This window comes from Chiloscyllium plagiosum, unplaced genomic scaffold (genome assembly GCF_037043375.1).
Source record: "Chiloscyllium plagiosum isolate Xiang-an unplaced genomic scaffold, Cpla_swu_hap1 HiC_scaffold_8, whole genome shotgun sequence".
Classification (NCBI taxonomy): Eukaryota; Metazoa; Chordata; class Chondrichthyes; order Orectolobiformes; family Hemiscylliidae; genus Chiloscyllium; species Chiloscyllium plagiosum.
In genome coordinates, this window is record NW_028270146.1 from 4,277,921 (window position 1) to 4,303,519 (window position 25,599).

The 25,599-nt window shown below is 46.1% G+C and overlaps 1 protein-coding gene and 1 pseudogene across 2 annotated transcripts in view; one reads left to right on the forward strand and one right to left on the reverse strand.

The window, feature by feature from the left end:
• Positions 1-25,599, reverse strand: part of ttll5 (tubulin tyrosine ligase-like family, member 5) — a 451,975-nt gene that overhangs the window by 103,257 nt on the left and 323,119 nt on the right. The gene's annotated exons all lie outside the window — the stretch shown is intronic.
• Positions 24-5,622, forward strand: LOC148149332 (uncharacterized; annotated as a pseudogene).

Below are 25,599 nucleotides of genomic sequence, written 5' to 3' on the forward strand. Positions count from 1 at the left end.
ATCTGGGAGAAGAGACAATAAGCATGAATGAATTAAAGTATGTGTTTATCAATTCCGCTCTCCCCCACCCCCAACAATACTGCATGAGGCTGTGCCACTGCACCGCATCATGGCATGGCAATCAGTAGCTGCCTTCATCATTACCCACACTCTGTGAAACCTTGTTGGTGATGAGGTGTGGGTGTAGTTCAGTGGGGTGGGGGATTGGTGGGGGAGATTACTAAGTGGTGTCTACAAGCTGGGCAAGGTTGGATGGAATAGTCAGAGATTGAGTGAATACATCCTTCCACTGCACCTCCTGATGGTCTGGAATTGACACAGGATGGAGAAAGGGAAACCTGAAGTAAAATTCAATTTCAGGAAGTGGGTGTCGCAGCAGGTCAAGTTTCCTGAGCCAGAGAATCATGTTTCCAAACCCACTCAGACTTGAAGAGTCACTTCAACACAAACTTGGGCTATAGAATCTGAGCACAATTATGCCATTCAGCCCATCAAGTCTGGGTCCACTATTTGATTATGGCTGATTTGTTTCTCAATTCCTTTCTCATGACTTCTTCCTGTAATCTTTCATTCCCTTACTAATCAAGAACCTATCTATCTCTGTCTCAAATATACTCAGAATGTCGGACTGGCATTCCTCATGTAATATTCCTCTTCATTGCACAACAGCACTGAGTTAGCAACTGCAATAGGGTACAGAACCCCTCCGGTCCTGACTCTCACAGGGGTATGGGATCCCCCTCCTGCCCTGAAGGGACTGACTCTCACTGGGGTATGGGGTCCCCCTCCTGTCCTGAAGGGGCTGGCTCACACTGAGGTATGGGGTCCCCCTCCTGTCCTGAAGGGGCTGACTCTCACTGGGGTATGGGATCCCCCTCCTGCCCTGAAGGGACTGACTCTCACTGGGGTATGGGGTCCCCCTCCTGTCCTGAAGGGACTGACTCTCACTGGGGTATGGGGTCCCCCTCCTGTCCTGAAGGGGCTGACTCACACTGAGGTATGGGGTCCCCCTCCTGTCCTGAAGGGGCTGACTCTCACTGGGGTATGAGGTCCCCCTCCTGTCCTGAAGGGGCTGACTCACACTGAGGTATGGGGTCCCCCTCCTGTCCTGAAGGGGCTGACTCTCACTGGGGTATGAGGTCCCCCTCCTGTCCTGAAGGAGCTGACTCTCACTGGGGTATGGGGTCTCCCTCCTGTCCTGAAGGAGCTGACTCTCACTGGGGTATGGGGTCCCCCTCCTGTCCTGAAGGAGCTGACTCTCACTGGGGTATGGGATCCCCCTCCTGTCCTGAAGGAGCTGACTCTCACTGGGGTATGGGGTCCCCCTCCTGTCCTGAAGGAGCTGACTCTCACTGGGGTATGGGGTCCCCCTCCTGTCCTGAAGGAGCTGACTCGCACTGGGGTATGGGGTCCCCCTCCTGTCCTGAAGGAGCTGACTCTCACTGGGGTATGGGGTCCCCCTCCTGTCCTGAAGGAGCTGACTCTCACTGGGGTATGAGGTCCCCCTCCTGTCCTGAAGGAGCTGACTCTCACTGGGGTATGAGGTCCCCCTCCTGTCCTGAAGGAGCTGACTCTCACTGGGGTATGAGGTCCCCCTCCTGTCCTGAAGGAGCTGACTCTCACTGGGGTATGGGGTCCCCCTCCTGTCCTGAAGGAGCTGACTCTCACTGGGGTATGGGGTCCCCCTCCTGTCCTGAAGGAGCTGACTCTCACTGGGGTATGGGGTCCCCCTCCTGTCCTGAAGGAGCTGACTCGCACTGGGGTATGGGGTCCCCCTCCTGTCCTGAAGGAGCTGACTCGCACTGGGGTATGGGGTCCCCCTCCTGTCCTGAAGGAGCTGACTCGCACTGGGGTACAAATCAGCACAATATCAAGGTTTGGGCTGACAAGTGGCAAGTAACATTCGTGCCACACAAATGCCAGGCTATGACCATCATGAATAAAAAACAACCTAATTACCACCTCTTGATATTCAATGGTGTTACCATCATTGAGGCCCCTACGGCCAACATCCTGGGAGTTATCTTTGACCAGAAACTTAATTGGACTCATCACATAAACACAGTGGCTACAAGAGCAGGTCAGAGGGTGGGAATCCTGCAGCGAGTAATTCACCTCCTGACTCCCCAAAGCCTGTCCACCATCTACAAGGCACAGGTCAGGAGTGTGATGGAATACTCCCCACTTGCCCTGGATGGGTGCAGCTCCAACAACACTCAAGAAGCTTGACACCATCCAGGGTAAAGCAACCGCTTGATTGGCACCACGTCCACAACCATCCTTTCCCTCCACCACCAATGCTCAGTAGCAGCAGTGTGTACCATCGACAAGATACACTGCAGAAATTCACCAAAGATCCTCAGACAGCATCTTCCAAACTCACGATCACTTCCATCTAAAAGGACAGGACAGTAGATAGATGGGAACACCACCCCCTGCAGGTTTCCCGCCAAGCCACTCACCATCCTGACTTAGAAATATATCACCATTCCTTCAGTGTCACTGGGTCAAAAATCTGGAATTCCCACCCTAAGGGCATTGTGGGTCAAACCACAGCACATGGACTGCAGTGGTTTAAGGAAGCATCTCATCCCCACCTTCTCAAGGGGCAACTAGGGACAGGGAATAAATGCTGGGTCAGCCAGCAACACCCACATCCCACAAAATGAATAAGTTAAAGATCCCCTACTCCTCTGAAGATGATGACTATCACTGGGGTACAGGTTCCCTCTGCTCTTATGCAGGTCAAATAGCAGATAATGGCATGATTTAATATTTTACCTGAAAGACAATACCTTCATCCTTTAGTCCTGATTTTAACGCAGCAGAGCGCTACTCAGGAAAACGGCTAATGTGACACCGCTACTCAAAGAGGTGGAGGGAGACAACAAGTAGGAAACTATAGTACGATTAGCTGATTAATATCTACCATTGGAAAATACTGGAATCTATCACTAAGGAAGTAATAGCAATGCACTTTAAAAATCATAATCAACATGGCTTCATGAAAGTGAAATTGTGCCTGATTAATGTGTAAGAGTTTCTCGAGGAAGTCTCAACTAGAGTGATACAGGAGAACCATTGGATGCCATTGAGTGTTCCAGCTCGGAATCAGACCCTTCGGTCCAACTCGTCCATGCTGACCAGATATCTCAATCTGACCTAGTCCCATTTGCCAGCATTTGGCTCATATCTGTCTAAGTCCTTCCTATTCATAGACACAATCAAATGCCATTTAAATGTGATCATTGTACTAGCTTCCACCATTTCCTCTGGCAGTTCGTTCCATACATACACCACCCTCTGCATGAAATCGTTATCCCTTATGTCCCTTTCAACTCTTTCCCCTTTTACCTGAAACCTATGCCCTCTAGTTTTGACTTCATCCCAGGGAAAAGACTTTGGCTATTTACCCTACCCATGCCCCTCATGATTTCATAAACCTCTGTAAGGTCACCCCCTTCAGCCTCCAATGCTCCAGGGAAAAAAGCCCCACCTTTCAGCCTCTCCATACAGCTCAAACCCTCCACCAACATTCTTATACATTTTTTCTGAACCCTTTCAAGCTTCACAAAATCTTTCATATAACAGGGAGACCTGAACAGAATGCAGTATTCCAAAAATGGCCTAACCAATGTCTTGTAAGCCACATGACATCCCAATTCCAATACTCAATGCACTGATCAATGAAGACAGATGTGCCAAATGCCTTCTTCAGTACCCCGTCTACCTACAACTCCACTTTCAAAGAACTGTGAACCTGCACCCTCGGTCCCTTTTTCCAGCAACTTTCCCCAACACCTTACCATTAAGTAATTTGCTTTTCCAAAATGCAGCACCTTGCATTTATCTAAATTAAACTCCATCCGCTATTCCTCAGCCCACTGGCCCATCTGATCAAAGTCCCGTTGTACTCTGAGGTAACCTTCTTCACTGTTCACTATACTTCCAATTTTGGTGTCATCTGCAAATTGCTAACCATACTTCTGATTTCCACATCCAAATCATTAATATAAATGACAAAAAGCAGTAGACCACAGGTCACAAGCCTTCAGTCCATAAAACAACTTCCATCAACGACCTCTGTCTCCTACCTTCAAACCAGTTCTGTACCCAGTTGGCTAGCTCCCCCTCCTGTCTTCCATGTGATCTAACCATGCCAATATTTACTGCTCTGCCTTCATCAATTTTCTTTGTTACTTCTTAAAAAAAATTCAATCAAGTTCATGAGAGGTGCTCTAATTGAAACATTTGGGATTTTTAATGGGCTTGACAGGGTAAAGTTTGAGGGGATGTTTCCCCCTCGGGGGAGAGTCTAAGACCAGAGGGCACAGTTTCAGAATAAAGGAGCACCAATTTAGGACTGAGATGAGGAGGAATTTCTTCTCTCAGAGGGTTGAGGGTCTTTGGAACTCCTTGCCACGGAAAGTTGTGGAGGCAGAGACCTTGTGTATATTTAAGGCTGAGATAGATTCTTGATCAGCAGGGGAATCAAGGGTTACTGAAAAAATACAGTAAAGTGGATATGAGGAGTGTCGGATCAGCTGTGACCGAACCGAATAGCGAAACTGGTTTGAGGGACTGAATGGCCTGTTTCTGTTCGTATTTCATATGGTCCTATGGTGTTAGAACTGACCCTCTGATGGTGGGGTGCTGCCCCTATCTCCGTGGCACTCCCACAGTACCTGTACTGACCCTCTGACAGTTTGGCACTCCTGTTGTACTGATTCTCCAGCAGCGAGGCACATGTCCTGTACGGACCCACCAACAGCACAGGACTCCCTCAGTACTGATCCACTGACAGTGTGGCACTCCCTCGATACGGACCCACCAACAGCGCAGCAATCCCTCAGTACAGATTCCCTGACAATGCGGCACTCCCTCAGCACTGACCCAATAACAGCGCAGGACTCCCTCAGTACTGACCCTCTGACACTGCAACACTCCCTCAGTATTGATCCCCTGACAGTGCGGCACTCCCGCAGCACTGACCCACCAACAGCGCAGGACTCCTTCAGTACTGACCCTCTGACAGTGCAGAACTCCCTCGGTACGGACCCACCAACAGTGCAGCACTCCTCAGCACTGACCCTCCAACAGTGCGGCACTCCCTCAGTACGGACCCACCAACAGTGCGGCACTCCCTCAGCACTGACCTTCCGACAGTGCGGCACTCCCTCAATACTGACCTCCCGACATTGCCGCACTCCCTCAGCACTGACCCTCTGAACGTGCGGCGCTCCCTCAGCACTGACCGTCCGAAAGTGCGGCACACCCTCAGCACTGACCCTCCGACAGTGCCGCACTCCCTCAGCACTGACCCTCCGTCAGTGCGGCACACCCTCAGCACTGACCCTCCGACAGTGCTGCACTCCCTCAGCACTGACCCGCCGACAGTGCGGTACACCCTCAGCACTGACCCTCCGACAGTGCCGCACACCCTCAGCACTGACCCTCCGACAGTGCCGCACTCCCTCAGCACTGACCCGCTGACAGTGCGGCACACCCTCAGCACTGACTCTCCGACAGTGCGGCACTCCCTCAGCACTGACCCTCCGAAAGTGCAGCACTCCCTCAGCACTGACCCTCCGACAGTGCAGCTCTTCCTCCATACGGCTCTAGATGGGTGAGTCTGAATTATAATAAACAAAAAACCCTGAAATGATGTTTAAAATATCACATATGAGCATGAGACAAAGAGTGTTCATGATTGAATCAACTTTACAAATATTTTTGGGATCTTTTTGTTCAGTGTAGTGAACCATGAGTGGAAGCTGAGCATCTAGAATGGGGAATCCAAGACTTTAATATTTGGTGATGTTTACCCCATCTCCCCACCTACCACCTACAAACCTGTCTTATCTCCAGTCCCCTGACCCTATCCTCTGGTGACGTTTAATGCTTGGCTTTTATTATTGTTCTGAATCAATGTGGTAAATATCGGGGCGGGGGTGGTGAGAGTGCAAGTTTGCTATCCTTTTTGCTTTAACACCCACACCTGTACCCACACTCTTGATGGGCAAGTCTTTTTTTTGGAACATAATCTCAAAACAAAATCACCATCACAGAAAAGTTGGGAAACAAAGGACTCCGGAGCTTCTAACAGAGTGAGTTTTTCAGATGGAAAAAGCTGCTGAGAAGACAAAAGTGTGTTTCCTGTGCCAAACATATTGAACTGGTTTAGAGACCGATCTGTGAGGAAACCATGGGATATTACTTAAAATGATTCAAGAGAATGGGCTGCTTTTGAACTCACTGAATTCTCTGGCAGGTATGCTGTGTCAGCAACCTGGAATCATAATTCCCCTATTTGTTTCTCTTTCATCAGGAGGCAGTGGGGAAGGGGAGGGCATGGGAAGGGAAGGATTGGGAAGTGGAAGTACAGATGGGAAAAAATAAGAGAAACAGAATGAAGAGCGAGGGGTAGGGATGGGGAGTGGGCTGGGGAGGTGGGCAACAAGGGGAAAGGAGAATGAGACTACACACAGGGGAACTGAGGTTTGTTGAGGAGGAGAGGAAATATGAGTAGAGGGTGGGGGGGTTATTGGGGAAAAATGGATGATTTAGCTAGAATGGAGAAAGAAGGAAGAGATAAAAGAGAAGAGGAAATAGGCAAGAGGAGAGAAGGAGAAAGGAAAGAGAGAAGGGGAAGGGTGAGGGGAAAGGGAATGGTAGTTGGTAGAGGATAAAGAAAAGGAAGGTTGGGGGAGGGGACTGGGGGAGAGAGAGGAGGGAGGGATTGTGGGCTGTGGATGGAGATTCAAAGAGTTGGCTGGTGCTCACGTTGTGTGGAATATAAACTTAGTGTATGCAAGGACTGGCAGAGGGCCAGGATTGCTGTCAGTTAGTGAAGTGGATGGAATGCAGTAGGGTTTTTTTTATACTTCATTTCTGTTATTATAACAAATGGGTGTTTGAGGCCAAACCTAACACACTGAAGAGTTGGTGCATCCAGGGCCTAGAACAAACTAATTGTGAGGTGATTCATTCTTTATGACTTTAACAGACACCCCTTCACCCCACTCCCCCATCACTGTTTCCTTTCTTTACATAATTGAAAATTGCAAATTCCATACATAAATCTTTTAGTGAAGAACCAATTTTAAAGAGACAATGATTGTTTGTTTTCTTTTTGCTTTCTTCTGAGCAGCTAAACTTGTGCCTTTCTGTTAAGCTGGTCCCCTCGTCATCAGCCCCAAGGTAGTGATAGTTGATTCTGGGTGTAAAGATTCAGGGTTGGCTGGACTGAGCTGGAGGCTCCACACAAAAAGGACTGATGGAGTTCTTTTTTTTATTAAAACTTTGATGTCTTTCCCTTTTAAAGAAAATCCAAATGAAAACCTGATGTGAGGGCCTTGGGTCAGTAACTTTGCTTGCTCAAAAAACAAAAAAGGGAAAAGTTGCAACAGATAATGGGAAGTTGTCAGTAACGTACTGTTAAGTTGTCTTGGATATAAGCTCTCCTGCATGCAATTACTTCCCTACTGATAAATACTGCTTTCTGGTAAATTAAACAAATGAACATCTCAGTCACGTGTGAATATGTTCAGTAGTATTTCTTGGGGCTACATATCTATACTATTTCAAAACCTTTACATCTACATACACAGTGTGTTGACATTTCCATAATAAGTTTCTCCCTTGACGCTGAGAATGGAAATTCCCAGTATAAATGAACATACTTCAGTGCCAGCACTGGCAGAAGGTTGTCATTGCACTATCACAAGTTTACACAGGTACTTTCCATTATAAATGAGAACACAGGGATCCATGAAAACAAGGACAGAATGTATGAAGCTAAAATTGGGGGTGAATACTATCGGAGGAACCCGAATGGAATTATCATCTGGGCCCACATCCATTCCATATCCACAGTCTTCATTCTTCATCTGGTCCAGCTGGTCACTATTATGTTAAACATTTTATGCCTGTAAACATTTGCTGTCAGAATTTTCCTATCTAAATATACATCCATGTATGTACCAGAAACTTGTCCTGCCTGTACAGCACTGTGCTACCAGTCCTGTTCCATTGCAAGGGAAGTTAGTTGCAGCATAATATAATTACAGAAATATGCAAAAGTTACATCAGAGAAAGACATCATTTGGTCCAACTAGATTATGGTGATGTTTACCCTTTGTCTGGCCAAATAATTTTAACTGTATTTGTGGGCATATGGAGGCCTGCCTGTGCGTGTGTGAATATCTGTATCTGCTCATACTTACGGTTATAGCAGTGTATATCTGCGCCTGTCTGTATATATTCATAGATTTGCAGCCTGTCTGTCTGTGCACACCTGCCTCTGACTCTCGGCCTGGGCACTAATATATCAGCTCAACTGGTCCTCCTGCTTGTGAGTCGGCACGTGACCATGTGCTTGGCTGCTTTCTACATGGTATGACGTCAAATACAGTGGATATCCAAGAGACTTGGGAGTTTGGATCCACAGATCTTTAAAATGTCAATTCGGGTGCAGAAAATAATCAAGGAGGTTAATAAAACATATACAAAACCCTAACTCCACTTGGGAGTACCGTGAGCAAATCTGGTCACCACACCTCAGGGAGGACTGGCCTTGGAGGGAGTACATTGTAGGCTTACAAGAATGATAACTGGAATTCAGGGATTAAGTTAAGAGGAGAGACTGTACAATTAGAACATGCCACTACCTGACATATATTCCCCTCTGCTCCCTTGTCAGCTTTCACACTGACCATTCCCTCTGGGACATCCTAGTCTACTCTGTCACTCCAACACCACCTGCCCCCCAAAACCCCCACCCCACCACAGCCCTATGGAACATGCCCCTGAAATCACAGAAGTCTTAACACCTGCCCTTACACCTCCTCCCTCCTCAGTACCCAAGGCCCCAAATACACCTATTTTATCTGTACTTCACTCAGTCTAAGCTACTATAGACTGCTCATAATGCGGTCTCCTCTATATTGGGAAACCAAGTGTAGACTGAGTGACTACTTCACAGAACACCTACGTTCTGTCTGCAAAAGAGATCCTAAGCCCCCAGCTTTCTGCCACTTCCACACACCATCCTGTCCTCTGGTCAACGTCTCTGCCTCAGGTTTGATGCAGTGCTCCAGTGAAGCTCAGCACAAGCTGGAAGATGAAAGGCCTACACAGCAGTGAATCTGCACAGTTACTGCCTTGGACTACAGAGAGTTAGATTGGAAGCTGAAGAGCAGGACGAGTAGAGTGGTGATCTTGGGTTTGCTACCGGTGCCTCGAGATAGTGAGATGAGGAACAGTCAGCGAATGCAGCTGAACACGTGGCTGCGAGGCTGGTGCAGGAGGGAGGGCTTCAGATACCTAGACCATTGGGATACCTTCTGGGGAAGGTGGGACCTGTACACGAAGGACGGGTTGCACCTGAACTGGAGGGGCACAACTGTCCTGGGTGGGAGATTTGCTCGTGTGATTCGGGAGGGTTTAAACTAGATTGGCAGGGGGTTGAAAATCAGAACCACATGTCTGAGAGGGGCACAGTTGCAGAAGGGACAGTGACAGGATGTAGTGAATCTATCGGGAAGGTTTCTCACGCGATGAAACAAAGGGATCGGTTAAAATGTGTCTGCTTTAACACAAGGAGTGTCAGAAAAAAGAGAGATGTACTTAGAGCATGGATCAGTACTTGGGGCTATGATGTTGTGGCCATATCGGAGACGTGGGTTTCACAGGGGCAGGATTGGTTTCTTGATGTTCCAAGGTTTGAATGATTAAAAAGAACAGGGAGGGTGGAAAAAGAGGAGAGGGTATAACATTGCTAATCAGAGAGTGCATCACAGCTACAGAAACGAAGGTTGTTGAGGAAGGTTTGTCTACTGAGTCAGTATGGGTGGAAGTTAGAAACAGCAAGGGAACAGTCACCGCATTGGGGGGTTTCTACAGACCCCCTAATAGCAGTAGAGAGATTGAAGATCTCATAGGTGGGCAGATTCTGGAAAAATGCAAAAGTAGTAGGGTTGTTGTTATGGGTGATTTCAACTTTCCCGATATTGACTGGAACTTCCTCAGTGCAGATGGTTTGGATGGAGTGATTTTTGTCAGGTGAGTTCAGGAGGGTTTCCTGACTCAGTATGTAGACAGGCCGATGAGGGGAGAGGCCATTTTGGATTTGGTGGTCGGCAATGAACCAGGACAGGTGTCAGATCTCGCGGTGGGAGAACACTTTGGTGACAGTGACCATAACTGCCTCACATTTACCACAGCCATGGAGAGGGAAAGGAGCAGTGACCAAGGGAAGATATTTAATTGGGGAAAAGGAAATTATTACGCTATTAGACAGGAGTTGGGAAAAATAGATTGGGACCAATTGTTCCACAGGAAGACCAGAGCAGACATGTGGAGACTGTTTAAGGAGCCCTTGTTGTGAATGATGCACGAATTTGTTCCTCTGAGACAGGTAAGAAGGGGTAAGATTAAGGAACCTTGGATGACAAGATCAAAGGAGCTTCTTGTCAACAGAAGGCAGCTTATGTAAGGTGGAGGAAGCAAGGATCTAGCACAGCTTTAGAGGATTACAGGCAAGCTAGAAAGGAGCTCAGAAATAGACTGAAGAGAGCCAGGAGGGGGCACGTAAAAGGCTTGGCAGGAAAGATTAGAAAGAACCCAAAGGCATTTTACTCATACGTGAGGAATAAGAGAATGATCAGGGAGAAGGTAGGGCCGATCAGTGATAGCGGAGGGAACTTGTGTGTGGAGTCTGAGTAGATAGGGGAAGCCCTAAATGTGTTTTTTGCTTCGGTTTTCACCAAGGAAAGGGACCTTGTTGTGAATGAGAACTTTGAGGAGCTGGGAAACAGGCTTGACCAGATCAAGATTGATGAAGTTGATGTGCTGGAAATTTTGCTAAAAATTAAGATTGATAAGTCCCCAGGGCCAGACCAGATTTATCCTAGGCTGCTCTGGGAAGCGAAAAAGGAGGTTGGTAAGCCACTGTCGAGGGTCTTTGCCTCCTCACTCTCCACAGGAGTCATAACGGAGGATTTAAGGAGGTGAACGTTGTTCCTCGACTCAAAAGGGTAATAAGGAAATCCCTGGCAATTACAGACCAGTCAGTCTTACGTCTGTGGTCAGCAAAGTTTTGGAAAGAATTCTGAGGGATAGGATTTCTGACTATTTGGCAAAGCATAGCGTGATTAAAGGCAGTCAGCATGGCTTTGTGAGGGGCAGGTCATGTCTCACTAATCTAATTGAGTTCTTTGAGGAGGTGAAGAGACAGGTCGACGAAGGTCGAGCAGTGGATATGGTGTATATGGACTCCAGCAAGGCATTTGAAAAGGTTCCCCATGGTAGGCTCATTCATAAAGTCAAGAGGTATGGGATACAGGGAGAGTTTGCTGTCTGGATTCAGAATTGGCTGGCTGACAGAAGGCAGAGAGTGGTTGTAGATGGAAAGTATTCTGCCTGGAGGTCAGTGTTGAGTAGTGTCCCTCAGGGCTCTGTACTTGGGCTCTGCTCTTTTGTAGCTTTTATAAATGACTTGGATGAGGAGGTTGAGGGGTGGATTAGTAAATTTGCAGATGACACAAATGTTGGAGGTGCTGTTGATAGTATCGAGGGGTATTGCAGACTGCAGGGCAATATAGACAGGATGCAGAGCTGGGCTGAGAAATGGCAGATGGAGTTTAACCTGAATAAATGCAAAATGTTGCATTTTGGAAGGTCGAACTTGAATGCTGAATATAGGATTAAAGACAGGATTCTTGGCAGTGTGGAGGAACAGAGGGATCTGGCTGTGCAAGGACATAGATTCCTCAAAGTTGCCACCCAAGTGGATAGAGTTGTTAAGAAAGCATATGGTGTTTTGGCTTTCATTAACAGGGAGATTGAGTTTAAGAGCTGCGAGATTTTGCTACAGCTCTACAAGTCCCTGGTGAGACAACATTTGAAATATTGTGTCCAGTTCTGGTCATCCTACAATAGGAAAGATAAAGAGGCTTTGGAGAGGGTGCAAAGAAGGTTTACCAGGATGCTGCCTGGACTGTAGGGCTTGCCTTATGAAGAAAGGTTGAATAAGCTCAGACTTTTCTCTCTGGAGAGAAGGAGGAAGACAGGTGACCTGATCGAGGTATACAAGGTAATGAGAGGCATGGATAGAGTCAACAGTCAGAGAGTTTTCCCCAGGGCAGGATTGACTGGTACGAGGGGTCATAGTTTTAAGATATTAGGAGAAAGGTATAGAAGGGACATCAGAGGAAGGTTCTTTACGCAGAGAGTTGTGAATGTATGGAATGTGTTGCCAGCGGTGGTGGTGGAAGCAGAGTCATTAGGGGCATTTAAAGCAACTGCTGGACATGCACATGGGTAGCAGTGAGTTGAGGGGTGCGTAGGTTTAGTTATTTCATTTTAGATTTGAAATAATCCTCGGCATAACATCATGGGGCGAAGGGCCTGTTCTGTGCTGTTCTTTTCTGTATTCTATGTTCTATGGTGCTTTGAGTTCGTGTATCTCTGGACATTGGAGTGTGTCTAGGAAAAAAAACAGTGAGACTCCAGCTAACCTTGGAGGAATCTGTGTGGGAGAGCTCACAGCACAGGAACAGATAAGGGCATAGATTTTAATGTGTAACCTTGCTGTAAGTCTTCAGTGGTGAGTAGAGTGGGGTCTTTCTTGATTATATGTCTTATTGAGATTCGTCTCTTGATTAAATTTTAAAAATATCATCCCGAAGTACTACGTTAGCCTGGGGCACTGTTTGTTAGTGCAAAAGGATGGTGTTATTTTCTGGGTCTGTAGATTGTGAAGGAGCAAAGATGGCCTTTAGTAGAGTGATATACTCTTTCTGTCAGATTTGGGAGTTTAGAGAGAGTTTCCATGTTACTGATGATCGTGTCTGCATGAAATGTCTTTGGTTGCGAATCCTATCAGATCGCATGGATTGATTGGAGCGGCAATTAGAGGCAATGAGGAATTTACAAAAGCTAGGGGGTGTGATGGATGGCAGTGAAAGGAAGGGAGAAGAGCCACAGACACAGTCAGGTAGATGGGTTAACTCCAGGAAAGGTAGGAGGGGTAGGTAGGTAGTGCAGGAGACTTCTGTGGCTATCCCTATTTCAAACAAGTATACTGTTTTGGAAAATGTAGAGGGTGATGGACTCTCTGGGGAATGTAGCAAAAGCAGCCAAGTTTCTGGTATCAAGACTGGCTCTAATGTAATGAGGGGTATGTTGGGTTTCAAGCGATCAATTGTGATAGGGGACTCTCTAGTCAGAGGTACGACAGACATTTCTGCAGCGAATAATCAGAATGGTGTGTTGCCTCCCTGGTACCAAGATCAAGGATGTCTCAAAAAGGGTGCAGAATGTTCTCCAAGGGGAGAGGGACCAGCAGGGGGTCTTTGTACACATTGGAACTAATGACATAGGAAGGGAAAAGAATTAAATTCTGAAGAGAGAATATAGAAAGTTAGGCAGTCATTTAAAAAAGAGGTCCTTGAGGGTAATAATATTTGGATTACTCCTGGTGCTGCAAGCTAGTGAGGGTAGGAATAGGAGGATAGAGCAGATGAATGCATGACTGAGGAGCTGGTGTATGGGAGAAGGATTCACATTTTTGGATCATTGGAATCTCTTTTGGGGTAGAAGTGACCTGTACAAAAAGGATGGCTGGCACCTGAATTGGAAGGGGACTAATATATTGGCAGGGAAATTTGCCAGAGCTGCTCGGGACAACGTCATTAATTGGTGTCTGGACTGACATCAATTGTTAAAGTTAACCTGAGAATGTAACTTATAAAACAATTTTTTGATTTACATATGAAAGAAGTGAAACTATCATGGTCATTCTAACAGATGAGAGACTTAACAAACAATCAAGGTATTTTTCAATGTATAATTTCAGCTACATCACATTGTAAACTTTTGCTATAAATTCTGTGCCTTACAATTGTGTACTCCACAACCACCCGATGAAGGAACGGTGCTCCGAAAGCTAGTGCTTCCAAATAAACCTGTTGGACTATAACCTGGTGTGGTGTGATTTTTAAATCTGAGACTGGTACAGTTGAGAAAAAGAGCTAGTCAAACAGTCAGGGCAGGCAGGAACAAAGCGGAGAGACAAGGTAGAGTGATAAATTAAACTGCATTTACTACAATGCAAGAGGCCTAACAGAGAAGGCAGATGAACTCAGAGCATGGTTAGGAACATGGGACTGGGATATCATAGCAATTACAGAAACCTTGGCTCAGGGATGGGCAGGACTGGCAGCTTAATGTTCCAGGATACAAATGCTACAGGCAGGATAGATAGGGAGGCAAGAAAGATGGGGGAGTGGTGTTTTTGATAAGGGATAACATTCCTGCTATACTTAGGGAGGATATTCCTGGGAATACATACAGGGAAGTTATTTGGGTGGAACTGAGAAATAAGAAAAGGATGATCACCTTATTGAGAATCAAATTTGTAAGGAGATCTCAGCTATCTGTAAGAATAATAGGGTGGTTATGGTAGGGGATTTTAACTTTTCAAAAAAACTGAGATTGCCATAGTGTTAAGGGTTTAAATGGAGAGGAATTTGTTAAGCATGTGCAAGAAAATTTTCTGATTCAGTATGTGGATATACCTACTAGAAAGGTGCAAAACTTGACCTACTCTTGGGAAATAAGGCTGGGCAGGTGACTGAGGTGTCAGTGGGGGAATACTTTGGGCCCAGCGACCATAAATCTATTTGTTTTAAAATAGTGATGGAAAGAGATACCAGATCTAAAAGTTGAAGTTTTAAATTGGAAAATGGCCAGTTTTGACAGTATTAGGCAAGAACTTTTAAAAGCTGATTGGGGTCAGATGTTCGCATGTGAAGGGACAGCTGAAAATGGGAAGCCTTCAAAAATGGGTATCTTTCAGTAAAAATGAGTATTTTATTCAATTTAGAAACAATTTGGGGGTGGCACGGTGGCTCAGTGGTTAGCACTGCTGCCTCATAGCACCAGGGTCCCTGGTTCGATTCCAGCCTCAGGTGACTGTCTGTGTGGAGTCTGCACATTTTCCCCGTGTCTGCGTGGGTTTCCTCTGGGTGCTCTGGTTTCCTCCCACAGTCCAAAGATGTGCAGGTTAGGTGGATTGGCCATGCTAAATTGCCCATAGTGTTTGGTGCATCATTCAGAGGGAAATGGGTCTGGGTGGGTTACTCTCCAGAAGGTTGGTGTGGATTGGTTGGGCCGAAGGGCCTGTTTCCACACTGTAGGGAATCTAAAGAAAAATGAGATAACGAGAGTCCAGAGATTGTATTTACCTGTTAGGGTGAAAGCAAAGGCTGATATGTGTAGGGAAAGCTGGATGACTAGAGAAATTGACGTTTTGTTTAAGAAGAAGAAAGAAGCATATGTCAGATATATGTCAGGACAGATTGAGAGAATCCTCAGCACGATGGCTCAGTGGTTAGCACTGCTGCCTCACAACACCAGGGACCCGTGTTCAATTCCTGCCTTGGGCGACTATCTGTGGAGTTTGTACATTCTCCTCGTGTCTGCATGGGTTTCCTCTGGGTACTCCGGTTTCCTCCCACAATCTAAAGATGTGCAGGCCAGGTGAACTGTCCATGCTAAATCATCCATAGTGTTAGGTACATTAGTCAGGGGTAAATATAAGATAGGGGAATGGGTCTGGGCGGGTTACTCTTCAGCGGGTCCGTGTGGACTTGTTGGGCCGAATGGCCTGTTTCCATAATGTAGGGAATCTAATCTAATAAGAAGAAGAGAATATAAAGGCAGTAGGAGTATACTTAAGAGGGCAATCAGGAGGGCAAAAAGGGGATATGAGATAGCTTTGGCAAATAGGGTTAAGGAGAATCCAATTTTATAATGGATTTTATAAATACATTAAGGACAAAAGGGTAACTAGGGAGAGAATAGGGCCCCTCAATGATCAGCAAAGCAGGAACACAGGAGATAGAGGAGATACTAAACAAGTATTTTGCATCAGTGTTTACTGTCGAGAAGAAAATGGAAGAAATAGAGTGTGGGGAAATAGATGTGAGGTGCTGCATTTTGGAAAAGCAAATCAGGGCAGGACGTATACACTAAATGGTAAGGTCATAAGGAGTGTTGGAGAGACCTTGGAGTGCAGATTCATAGCTCCTTGAAAGTAGAGTTGCAGGTAGATAAGATAGTGATGCTTTCCTTTATTGGTCAGAGCATTGAGTATAGGAGTTGGGAGGTCACGTTGCGGCTGTACAGGACATTCGTAAGGTTTGTAGCTCAGGTTGAGGTTTAGGGTGTAGGTTTGCTCGCTGAGCTGTAGGTTTGATATCCAGACGTTTCATTACCTGGTTAGGTAACATCATCAGTGGCGACCTCCAAGTGAAGCGAAGCTGTTGTCTCCTGCTTTCTATTTATATCTTTCTCCTGGATGGGGTTCCTGGGGTTTGTGGTGATGTCATTTCCTGTTCATTTTCTGAAGGGTTGATAGATGGCATCTAGATCTATGTGTTTGTATGTGCTTCACTTGGAGGTCGCCACTGATGATGTTACCTAGCCAGGTAATGAAACATCTGGATATCAAACCTACAGCTCAGCAAGCAAACCTACACCCTGTACAGGACATTGGTTAGGCCACTGTTGGAATACTGCGTGCAATTCTCATCTCCTTCCTATTGGAAGGATATTGTGAATCTTGAAAAGGTTCAGTAAAGATTTACAAGAAAATTGCCAGGGATGGAGGGCTTGAGCTATAGGGAGGGCATGGATAGGATAAATAGACAAGGTCTTTTCCCTGGGGTGGGGGAGTCCAGACTAGAGGGCATAAGTTTAGGTTGAGAGGGGAAACATGTAAAAGAGACTTAAAGGGTGGTGCATGCATGGAATGAGCTGCCAGAGGAAGTGGTGGAGGCTGGTACAATGACAGCATTTAAAGGCATCTGGATTGGTATATGAATAGGAAGGCGAGTTTTGATAAGATTTGTAGTTCAGGTTGAGGTTCTGGATGTAGGTTCGCACGCTGAGCTGGAAGGTTCATTTTCAGACGAACAATACTAGGTTACATCTTCAGTGAGCCTCCGGATGAAGCACTGGTGCTTTGGCTGCTTTCTATTTATGTGTTTGGGTCTCCTTGGGTTGGTGATGTCATTTCTTGTGATGACATCATTTTCTGTGGTAATGTCATTTAAGGTTTTTTTTCTCAGGGGGTGGTAGATGGGATCCAAGTCAATGTGTTTGTTGATAGAGTTCTGGTTGGAATGCCATACTTCTAGGAATTCTCATGCTTGTCTCTGTTTGGCTTGTCCTAGGATGGATGTGTTGTCCCAGTCAAAGTGGTGTCCTTCCTCATCTGTATGTGAGGATACTAGTGAGAGTGGGTCATGTCTCTTTGTGGCTAGTTGGTGTTCATGTATCCTGGTGGCTAGTTTTCTGCCTGTTTGTCCAATGTAGTGTTTGTTACAGTTTTTGCACGGTATTTTGTGAATGACGTTCGTTTTGCTTGTTGTCCATATAGAGTCTTTCATGTTCATTAGCTGCTGTTTTAGTGTGTTGGTGGGTTTGTGGGCTACCATGATGCCAAGGGGTCGGAGTTCCGAAATGTCTTTGATGTGGGGGAGAGTGGCTAGGGTTTCTGGACGTCTTTTGTCTGCTTGTTTGGGTTTGTTGCTGAGATATTGGTGGTCTGTGTTCATTGGGTACCCGTTCTTTTTGAACACACTGTATAGGTGATTTTCCTCTGTTCTGCGTAGTTGCCACTCAGATGGATAGAGCTTGTAAGAAGTATGGTGTATTAGCGTTCATTAGCAGAGGGATTGAATTCAAGAGTCGTGAAGTGATGTTGCAACTGTACAGGACTTTGGTTAGGCCACATTTGGAGTACTGTGTGCAGTTCTGGTCGCCTCACTTTAGGAAAGATGTGGAAACTTTGGAGACGGTGCAGAGAAGATTTACCAGGATGTTGCCTGGAATGGAGAATAGGTCGTACGAGGATAGGTTGAGAGTGCTAGGCCTTTTCTTGTTGGAACGGCAAAGGATGAGGGGTGACTTGATAGAGGTTTATAAGATGATCAGAGGAATAGATAGAGTAGACAGTCAGAGACTTTTTCCCCGGGTACAACAGAGTGTTACAAGGGGATATAAATTTAAGGTGAAGGGTGGAAGGTATAGGGGAGATGTCAGGGTGGGTTCTTTACCCAGAGAGTGGTGGGGGCATGGAATGTGCTGCCTGTGGGAGTGGTAGAGTCAGAATCTTTGGTGACCTTTAAGCGGCAATTGGATAGGTACATGGATGGGTGCTTAAGCTAGGACAAATGTTCGGCACAACATCGTGGGCCGAAGGGCCTGTTCTGTGCTGTATTGTTCTATGTTCTTCTGTGCTGCAGTGTGTGTTGGCTTGTTGAAATAATGTTCTAATGTAGCTTCGTTTGTGGGTGTTGGGATGATTACTTCTGTAGTTCAATATTTGATCCGTATGTGTTGTAGGCCAAGGAGCTACACCAAAGAGTAAAACATTTGTAGAAGACACACGCTACTCCATCCACCCCACCCAAGAATTCCAGAAGACCATCAAAGACACCAAGATAGAAGAAGATGAAATAATGGCTGCCTTTGACGGAACAGCCCTGTTCACATCCAGCAACATTAACCTGGCCAAGGAAACACTGACTACATGAATAGAAGACCCAAAGGCACATACGTCAAACACCATCAACTTCATCAGCAAGGACAACATCGTCAAGCTCGTGGACCTTTGCCCTACCACCCATTTCACTTTCAACAACAAAACCTACAGACAAACCAATGGAACACCCATTGGATCTCCGATATCAGAGTTCTTAGCAGTAATGTAGAGACTCGAACAAACAGCTCTGTCAACCATCCAACCCAAACTTTGGGTCCGCTATGTGGATGACACCTTTGTCATCACTAAATGAAACAGAATCATAAGATGATGAGAGGCATGGATATGGTGAATGCACTCAATCTTTATCCCAGGGTTCGGGAATCGAGGATTAGAGGCCATCAGTTAAAGGTGAGAGGGGAAAGAATAAAAGGGAAATTGAGGGGCAACGTTTTTAGACAGAGGGTGGTACGCAAATGGAATGAGCTGCCAGTGGAAGTGGTTGAGGCGGGTCCATTAACAACATTTAAAAGTCATTTGGGCAAATACATGGATGGGAAAGGATTTGAAGGACATGGGCCAAGTGTAGGGAAGTGGGATTAGTGTGGATGGACAGTTTGGTCCATGCTGGAGAACTTTATGACTCTGTAACAGTTAATACTGAGAAAACTAAAGGAATCCAGAGGCTAACTGGAGGAGAGGGAATGGGAGAGAGAATTGATGCCTTAATGCATTTTAAAGACAAGAATTAGTATTTTAGATTGGAGACTAATGTCAGTCCACAATGTTACTTCCATTCCTCTTTGCCCAATCTGCAGCCCTCATCTCAAATAATTTATCAAACAAAAACAGAAATTGCTGGAAAAGCTCAGCAGATCTGGCAGCATATATGGAGAGAAATCAGAGTTAACGTTTAGGGTTGAGTAACCCTTGCTCAGAACTGATGGTAGCTCAGAAAATGTTTTTTATGCAGATGGTGGTGTTTGTTTAGGGGGGAGGGGAGGAGGGGGTGTACAGAGTAGGTGGGGATAGAGCCCAGAGAGAGAGAGAAGAATAGTTGATCAGACAAAGGAGTGGATAATGATCTGGCTAGGTGGGTGACTAACTACTAATGGGAACTGTTAGTGGTTAACCATAGGTTGTGCGTAATAGTAGACTGTGTGATAACAAGACCTGTATGGGGGTTGGGGTAAGGTCATGGGAGAGCTCAGCTTTTCCAGCAAGTTCTGTTTTTGCTTCTGATTTATAGCATCTGCAGTTCTTCCAGTTCTTATTAAATAATTTCGTGCCCAATATGCCTGGATATCTGGCTAGTTAGAGTCATACAGTGAACCTTTCAGCAAACCAAATGTGGCACAATGTTATTTCAGCGTGCTTAGCAAGTCATCTTTAACTTAAACTGAATATTTCTGCTTGACTGGGTCTATGGCAGGTGGTGAGGAAACCACCAAGAGGGAAAAATCTAACTGATCTCGCCCTCACCAATCTGCCTGTTGCAGATACATCTCTTTGTGACACTACTGGTTAAGAATCAGTCATTCTGGAAACAAATACAGCCACTGAGCATATTCTCCATGGTGTTGCATTGCATCATCACCATGCAGAACTGAACAGACTTCAAATAAATTAAGCAGCTCAAAAGTGGGGATCCACGAGGCACTTTGTGCCATGGGCAGCAGTTGAACTGTACTCCAGCGCAATCTGAAACCTCATGGCCTAGCATATCCCCATTCCACCACGACCATCAAGCCAGGGAATTAACCCTGGTTCAAAATATGCCTGGTTCAAGGTGGGCATGTCAGCACCGGGCATACTAAAACTGAGGTGAATCTACAATACAGGCCTATTGCATTCCAAACCGGAGATGGACAATCAAAGCTCTGCAGTCCTGCTGTAACCAGGTGTCATTAGAGAGTCAATGGAACACAGTGAATTGGTTGCGGCTTGGACATATTTGAAAGACAAGTTCAATCATCAAAACATACAAGTACCCTGCAGCTCTATGACTAATTCTCTATGACCTTCATTTCTGATGAAGAGCTTTTGCCCGAAACGTCGATTCTCCAGCTCCTCGGACGTTATAGAGTCATAGAGATGTACAGAACGGAAACAGACCCTTTGGTCCAAATCGTCCATACTCACCAGATATCCCAAACCAATCTAGTCCCACCTGCCAGCACCTGGCCCATATCCTTCCAAACCCTTCCTATTCATATACCCATCCAGATGCCTTTTAAACTGTACCAGCCTCCACTACTTCCTCTGGCATACATGTACCACCCGCTGAGTGAAAAAGTTGCCCCTTAGGTCTCTTTCATATCTTTCCCCTCTCACCCTAAACCTATGCCCTCTAGTTCTGGACTCCCTCACCCCAGGAAAAAGGCCTTGTCTATTTATCCTATCCATTTCCCTCATGATTTTATAAACCTCTATCCGGTCACCCCTCAGTCTCCGACACTCCAGGGAAAACAGCCCCAGCCTGTTCAGCCTCTTGCTATAGCTCAAACCCTCCAACCCTGGCAACATCCTTGTAAATCTTTTCTGAATCCTTTCAAGTTTCACAACATCTTTCCGATAGGAAGGAGACCAGAATTGCACGCAATATTCCAACAGTGGCCTAACCAATGTCCTGTACAGCCGCAACAAGACCTCCCAACTCCTGTACTCAATACTCTGACCAATAAAGGAAAGCATACCAAACGCCTTCTTCACTTTCCTATCTACCTGCGGCTCCACTTTCAAGGTTTTTTTGGGATGTTGCCTGACCTGCTGTGCTTTTCCAGCACCACACTCTCGACTCTGATCCCCAGCATCTGCAGTTCCTCACTTTCTCCCATTGTTACCAATTAGGTAAACCACTGGAGCAAATTTGAATGCAAGTTATTGGAGGAAAGTGGATGTGATATTCCCAGAGCACTGAGCTTGGTCAGTTGGGACTACAAGATTTTTCTTGTCCTATACTCTCCTGACGGTGGGACACCAGCATCTTTTCTTTAGCCTTTATTCTTAATTGTTGAACATTCCGTGGATGCACAGAACTTTGCTTGAGTTTTCCATTGAGGGTGGAGTCAGGGCTGGGAGCCGTGGATGAGTTGACCCATACCATCACTCCTGGGGAAAACACTCTGTGTATTTTCCAGCTTAGATTCAATGGAAAATTTGGAGTACCAAACTGCAAAATGAGCGATTCTTACTGCTTATGGCTGATACCCAAAACATTCAGGAAAGCATGTTAAGAGAAAAAAAACCCTGCAGAAAGCTCTAAAAGAAGCTCATAGAGAATTAGTCATAGAGCTGTAGGATATTTGTATGTTTTGATGATAGAACTTGTCTTTCAAATATGTCCAAGCCGCAACCAAATCACTGTGTTCCGTTGACCCTCTAATGACACCTGGTTATGGCAGGACTGCAGACCTTTGATCTGATCTGCCCTGTCTATTGCATTGTCCATCTCCGGTTTGGAATGCAATAGGCCTGTATTGTAGATTCACCTCAGTTTTAGTATGCCCGGTGCTGACATGCCCACCTTGAACCAGGCATATTTTGAACCAGGGTTAATTCCCTGGCTTGATGGTAACGGTGGAGTTGGGATACGCTAGGCCATGAGGTTTCAGATTGTGCTGGAGTACAGCCCTTATTCCTGATGAAGGGCTTTTGCCTGAAATGTCGATTCTCCTGCTCGTCGGATGCTGCCTGATCTGCTGTGCTTTTCCAGCACCACACTCTCAGTCATAATTGATAACAATGTCCATTCATTTGCCCCCAGGTAACAGAGGCATCCAAACTCAGCACTCTCCAGCTTTGTTGCTAAAATCAGTGCCACTGTTACATGACAATCCAGTCCATATTTCCACCACCATTTGTGTAAAGGTGGTACATCTAAAGTACAGTAACATCATTTCTGTTCTTCCACATATGATGTTAAATGGTCTACAGGATCAGCCATAATCATACTGAATGGCAGACCAGGCCCTTAGAACCCATACAGCCTATTCCTGCTCCTAGCTTGTCTGATTCTTCGTAGAATCTGTGATGATGTGAAATACACTGGGGTGAATTAAATTTAGAAGGTCATTTTGAAGGTGTATCTCTTTCTGCCTGATTTCCCTGCCTGTTGATCCTTTATACTTTGGGTGTACAGACCAAGGTTCGCCCCAATCATATTTATCCTGCCTGTAGCCTTTCGGGTCGATAAGATCCCCCAAGTCCTTTCTCCTGTGTTGTAAACATTTGCAGCAACTGCAGCCTCTCCCCATAACTGCAGGACCTAATCCCAGCTGTCAAAACAAGCTGGCCATTTTCATGTGAGTGAGACTGTGTTTCTTTTAAACCATGTCTGGATTCAGACAGAAAGAAAGAAGTGAATAAGATTGTACGTCGAAGACAAGAACGTTTAATTTTTCCTATACTCTGGGCGGAGCACAGCTCAAGCACTGTGCCCACTCTACTTCCATCTACCAGAATAGGAGCCCACCCCGTGATGGGAAGTTTTTGGAATCATTGGACCAAGTGATCTGTTCCCACATACCATCTGCCATTTCTCAAATTACTCACATACCTGTTTTTTTGTCCCAGAAAGCTATTTTTTTGTTATGTAAGAGAGTGATCGATGAAGCAAAGGTCACTTTGGAGTACCATTCTGTGAAAATGTGGGTCTTGCCTTAGAGTGAGAGTCAGTGGGCAGAGGGTGACACACCACTGTCAAGGCCCTGCCTGAATGGTAGACTCTCACTGGGAGCCATGAAGGCTGTGGTTTAGGGTTGGCCTGGGTATTGGTTCTCTCTGAATTATGGCACTGTATTTATCAGTACCTACGTGGAGACCAGCCCATAGTCTGAGTGACAGCAGCTGAGCGTGTGCAGCCTCTCACTGAAACCCAAGGGGCCCAGAGTTCGGACCCAGTTGAACTTTCAACCTCGCGTAGCTTCTGTGAGCCAGAATTTTTTTTCCCCACCCTTCAGCCATGTTCCCAAAAACCCACTCTGTGGAAACATAATCCTTTTGTTTTGTGGAATTTCCTGTCAGCCTTTCCAAAAAAATATTCTCCATTTGCTCCCTGGAAACACTGCAGTTTAAGCAGTTTTCCGGAATGCTTTTTTCTCTTCTGCCTTCAGCACATGCAGAATGTAATTTGCACCTTCTGTTCTTCCCCTGCTACCACCATCCCTCCAGTACCCCCTCCGCCCCGATCACCCTGCAACCTACCCACCACCCCCACACCCCTGCCAGGGTGTCTGGAGTAACCATTTTGTGACAGCTTCCAGCTAATCACTCTCATTCCCCTCCCCCGCTTTCTCCCTGACAGAATCCACAGCTTCGGCCCTCAGCCATCGTTTCCCTGCACCACCCCCTCACCCCGTCTTGTGCAAGTCTAGACAGTGACAGAGAGAAAGTGAAGCGAAGGCGATTTGTCTGCATGTTTTCACTCTACAAACCTGAGCTCATCAAACTCTGCTGCCCATATCATAACTCACACCAGAATTCATTCACTCATCACTCCCGTGCTCCCTAAACTAAACTGGCTTCCAGGTTGTTCATGCCTCAAATTTAAAATTCTCATTCAAATCCCTCCATGTGCTTATTCATGGGCAGCAAGACTCTCTAACCTTCCTCAGTTTATGACAATCTGACTGCAGCTCAGGTGGTGCCCTGCTCTATGAAGTCATTAATAAACATACTTTCCCAGATGTCTTTTGGCCGGTCTCGTCTTCCCATCTGGTGGTGTCCATTTGACTGCCATTCTGGAACAGCACGCATCCACCAAGTGAAGTATCATCCTGATAATGTCAGTTATTTCTCTATTCTCACCATGTTTCAACAGCTCTGTTGGTACCTTGGAATCCCAGACCTGACATACACCTGTGCACTGCTGATATTGTCTCTGCTGACAGTGTCAGGCTCCCTGTAACACCATTACACGTGGGGACACCTCCCAACATGTATGTGGGAGATAGTCATGGGACTCAGTCAACGTTGTCTACCTCATACGCTGCAGGCATGGATGCCCTGAGGCATGGTACATTGGTGAGACCGAGCAGATGCTACAGCAATGGATGAATGGGCACTGCACAGACAGGAGTGTTCCCTCCCAGTTGGAGAACACTTCAGCGGTCCTGCACAGTTAACCTTGGACCTTCGGGTGACCATCCTCCAAGGCGGACTTCGGATAGGCAACAACGAAAAGTGGCTGAGCAGAGTCTAATAGCCAAGTTCGGTACCCATAAGGATGGCCTCAACCAGGACCTTCTGTGCATTGAAAAGGTGACCCGTTGTATAAAATGAGTTACCACTCCAAAGAACCCCCATTTGTCAGAAGGGTGGGTTACTGAGGTTTCTGAGTCTGTGCATGTGCTCATGCTTGTGGGTGTGGTGTCTTTATGTGTGGGTAGTTAATGCAGTCCATGTGTTTGTGTACTAGTATGTGAGAAGTCACACACTATATATCTCTGTATGTATATGGGAACTTACAGCGTGCATTCTATGTGGATGAACACGTGGATGAACACGTGGCTGCAAGGATGGTGTAGGAGGGAGGGCTTCAGGTATTTGGACAATTGGACTGCATTCTGGAAGGTGGGACCTGTACAAGCAGGACAGGTTGCACCTGAACCAGAAGGGCACCAATATCCTGGGGGGTAGGTTTGCTAGCACTCTTCGGGGGGGTTTAAACTAATTTGGCAGGGGGATGGGATCCGGACTTGTAGTCCAGCAAGTAGGTTAGCTGTTTTTCAGGATGTCCAAGAATGTAGGGAGGCTGTGGAGAAGGTAGCACTGACAGGGAATACTTGCGGACACAGAGATGGGTTCAAGTGTGTATACTTCAATGCAAGGAGTATCAGAAATAAGGTGGGTGAACTTAAGGCGTTGATCGGTACTTGGCACTACGATGTTGTGGCCATCACGGAAATGTGGATAGAAGAGGGACAGGAATGGTTGTTGGAGGTGCCTGGTTACAGATGTTTCAGTAAGATTAGGGAGGATGGTAAAAAAGGAGGGGGGGGTGGCATTGCTAATTAGAAATGGTATAACGGCTGCAGATAGGCAGT